This window comes from Lycium ferocissimum, unplaced genomic scaffold (assembly GCF_029784015.1).
Source record: "Lycium ferocissimum isolate CSIRO_LF1 unplaced genomic scaffold, AGI_CSIRO_Lferr_CH_V1 ctg1426, whole genome shotgun sequence".
Classification (NCBI taxonomy): Eukaryota; Viridiplantae; Streptophyta; class Magnoliopsida; order Solanales; family Solanaceae; genus Lycium; species Lycium ferocissimum.
This window is the reverse complement of record NW_026715354.1, coordinates 127,671-131,770: the sequence shown is the minus strand read 5'-3', so window position 1 is coordinate 131,770 and position 4,100 is coordinate 127,671.

Here is a 4,100-nt window from a genome sequence, read left to right as displayed (position 1 = left end):
AATAACATTTATATCCTTTGTTATTTTATCTCTTCAGGAGGTGTGTCGTGGTATTTCTTCATTCACTTCGAGGAATGAAACTTGGTCATTTAGATGAGCTTTATACATAATTTTCAATAGCTCATTATTTTTCTCAAGCACAAGAAAGCACCGCTTCGATATATTTCTCAAAGTTTTTCTGCTTTGGGAGAAAATTCAACTATTTTACTACTTCAGAGGTAAATCTCAAAGTTCAACTTCTTCGGGAGTAAAGTTCAAAACCTTACTACTTCAGGAGTAGAGTTCAAAGTCTTACCACTTTAGGGATAATCTTTTTTTTTTCTTTTTCTTTTTCAAGGTTCTAGAACTGCATGAGTAAATTTTAAAGTTGTACTACTTCGGGAGTAAACTTTAGAATTTTACTACTTCATGCGTAAATTTCAAATTTTACTACTTCAAGAGTAAAGTTTAATGTTTTCCTACTTTAGGAGTAAAGTTCAAGATTTTACTAATTCAGGATTAAAGAATAAAATATTCAAAATATTTCTTCTCAATTATTCTAACTCTTCTGGAGGCGAGTCGTGATATATTCACAATCAAGAACACGTCTGTATTTTATAATCTTTACTAAATATCATCACATTAACTTTAGGGAGTGGATCTGTATTTGCAATATTTATCAAAAGTTCTCATTCTCCAAGAATGGAACACAATTATTCTGAACGTGCCATAAGCATATCAAAGTATGATAGCTTAGAACCTCTTTAAAGATATTGCTACTTCAGGAACAAATCGAGGCACATAATATAGAGATTTTTTCTCTAACATATCTTCATTTATTATCACAATAAGCCTATAGATTCCCACTTCTGGTGGTTATAGACATAAATAAATTTAGCCATAACGTGATTTAAGAAATATTGTCATTTCTGGTGACCATAGAAATCAATATAAAATTATCATGTAAGCATAATATGGAATTTTAAATAATTTAAATATTACATATACGGGGCATTGCTAACTAATTAACCTTCTGCTGTCCAGTAATTAAATCTCTACTAAAAAGAATAGATACAGTTATTAAAGGCCTTTATACAATTCATTGTAATGGAAAATATTGTTGTTCTTTGACTTACAGTACGTAAGCAATCATGTCTACTAGACTGATTTGAGGAAATATTGCAATAAATTTATTAAAGAGAAAATTACGTCCCTGTAAGGGTGAGTAAATAAGAATTATAAACATGCTTGATTACATTCACCGTGAATCATTCTCCTCCATAAAGAGGATTTGTCATACCTTTTTCACTGCAGCCACCATAACAAAATAGCTTCTACATAAATATATCACATACGAAGGTGAGATAATACCTTTATTTCCGATAAAGAGTGGGTGGCACGGTCAAGCTCTCAAACATGGTAACACTTAGTGGATTAAACTCCAATAAAAGATTAGAGACTCGTGCTGATAACGTGTTATAAAATAATAAAGCAAGAATAAGAATACTGTAAAGAAAGAGAGAAGAGATGAGAATTCTTTTATTTCTCTTAAGGGAAGAATTTACAATGAAGGAGAGCCTCTATATTTATAGGGGAAAACTGACTTGATCCCAAAGTCACTAACCCTAATTTTTCTCTTAAAGATAGACATCCACAATAATAAATAATATTTATAACACTCTCATTTATATTGGAATGACTTAAATTTTCCCTCCTTTCACCTATTTGACCTCAATTGCTGACCATTTGAGCAACCCCCTCTTGTCACCTCAACTGCTCTTAATGTTGATTTTCGAGTTAAAAATGTTCTTCCACCTATTGGATCCCAATTGTCCTTAACGTTAATTTTCAGGTTAATATGTCTCTCCTTTTAACAAAATAATGAGGCGACACATGTGTAGTTTGATTATGTAGGTGGACTGATTTATTGGTCCAGATGGCCCAAACATAAATAACTCGACCAATCCGCGTTAGCTCAAAAAAATTAGAAACCATTTGTTCGTGCCAGTTCGTTCTATGCTTTACATTTTTGACTGAATGGATTCAAAAGACAACAAGGTCTTCTTCATTTGAAGCTACAGTTTTACTTCAAAGTCTGTGCAAACAAGCTCCAATCAATTCTAGATCTAGTTTCAACTCAATTTTTTCATCCTTTAATAATTGTGGATTCTTAGAAAACCAGCACCAACAAGTACCGAACAAATAATTCGGATGGTCATGCTATTTTTGGGTTGGATCTATGTTATAATTTCGTTAAAAAGGAGTATATTTAGGTGTAAAGGGATAATTAGGGTCCAATAAAAGGAAGGAAAAGCATTATTAACCCTAATATTAACATTAAGGGCAATTAAAGTCCAATAGATGGGAGGAGGGCAATTTAGAACCGTTTCCAATATTAGTTGTTTCTTAAACCCTTTTTCCTTTTTAACTACTCATTATCATTTTATTTCGAAAAGATCTATTTTCTAGGGTGTTTTTAGTCTGAAGTTGTTTCCTAATCATTGACTATTGTATGATTTGTTATCAGAGGGACCAACTCAGAAGCTAGTGTGTTGATCATCAACTTAATATTTTCTTAGTCAAATATATATATCTTGAATTATATATTGACCAAAAAAAAACTCTACGCTAGAGAATATATAAGTAATAGTAGTATATAAGTAATTAATGATGGGTATTGAAAAGGAATATTTCTTGTCAATCGAAGTTTACAGAAGGACACGTCGTGCGTCATTTGGTCGTTGTAAAAACTTCACTGGTTGGTAATTATATGATCCATTAAATATTCTTTTAGTTAGAGGATGAAATTTCGTAAAAATAATAGGGGACCCTTTTTCTCATTTGTTTAATTAACTTTTGGTTGAAAGAGTTATTCAATTTCTGTGTTGGTGGAAGGTAACCCGTGAAATTAATCGATGTGCGTGCAAGTTGGCACAATCATCATGATTATAAATAAAGTAATATGAGTTGAAAATCTTTATATTAAGACGTCGAAGGTCGACATTATAAAATACAGAAAATCTTTATAGCGTCGTTATCTTTAATTCAATTTGCCACTACGAGTAATTTTGTACCATTTGATCCAAGTTGGAAGTGGGAGAGGCGGACCAGCTCACAATTATTTGAAGTTTATGGATTGGAGATTCTAGTCCTTCTAACTAATTAGATTCTAAACTAATAATATGTACATATTCAATTGATATTTAGAAACAAAATAAAATTTGAACAAAAACGTAACTACTGAAATTCTACCAAATCCGCAACTGAAGCTTTAGCTCCGGGATCCACACTAAGGACGACAAAGTAGGACATTACTGCCGACTAAGGTTGATAATTTTGATCTCAAGTTGCGAAAAAAAAAAAAAAAAGCCTTGAGTAGCCATTTTATTTCTTTCCAAGGTACTTATTATCAGTTTCAAGATCTATTCAAACAAATAATTAATTATTTATTGGATCAGCTCATAAATTTAAATTTTTATTAGCTATTAGCTATTATCAAAAATTTAATTTTTATTAGTTATCATATTCTTTTGGCATTTGTGGAACACATGCATCCCTAAAAATGAGGTACTAATTAGTCGTTGTCTTCACCTTTATTAGAAGAGATTAGTTTTCGACATTTTACAGATAAATCATAGCTAGCTAGATGGTTGACCATTAGAGATATTCTAATGTTAATTATATATTAAGACGCATGATTGATCAATAATGGATAGTATATCATTAAATTTGTATAAGTTCAAATTAAATTGGAAGGGAATCAATCATTTGGAAAAAATATTCTATGTTGTAAATTTGCTTTAACAAATTCATAAAATACCGTTCGTAAATTAATTTTTAATTTAGCATTTGAATTTTCATTTGGCTTCTGGATACTTATGTCACACCCCCATGAGGAGCATGACGGGCACCGATCTATAGGCTGAATACCACCTGGCGTAACAGTTACCATGATTGTCATATCATATGACTCAAACATGACTCGAAGGACACCTACATGCAGAAAAGGCTCAAATACAAAAATATGCAATAATCTAACATATATATATATACACATAAGCGAGTCGACAAGGCCGCTACAACATCATAAGTGTCATAAAGCCGGCAAGGCTATTAGGAGA